Below are 214 nucleotides of genomic sequence, written 5' to 3'. Positions count from 1 at the left end.
GGGCTGCCTCCTCCCGGAGGGCGGCCCGGGGAGGGGCTCCGCGCAGCACCCCCCAGACTAGGCCACTGACTGGCACGGACCAAAAAAAAGTTATCCCGGAATAAGGGTAGCACGCATGTGCCGTCACCCCGGATGTGAACATGCCGGCCAGGCCCCCTCCCCCCGGCCCAGCCGCTCGCTCCACCCGGCTGCAGCGGCAGGCCGAGCCGAGCCG

The sequence above is a fragment of the Gavialis gangeticus genome, unplaced genomic scaffold (assembly GCF_001723915.1).
Source record: "Gavialis gangeticus isolate Ggan-Ray unplaced genomic scaffold, GavGan_comp1, whole genome shotgun sequence".
NCBI classification, from domain to species: domain Eukaryota; kingdom Metazoa; phylum Chordata; order Crocodylia; family Gavialidae; genus Gavialis; species Gavialis gangeticus.
The sequence above is the reverse complement of the archived record's forward strand: the minus strand, read 5'-3'. Positions refer to the sequence as shown.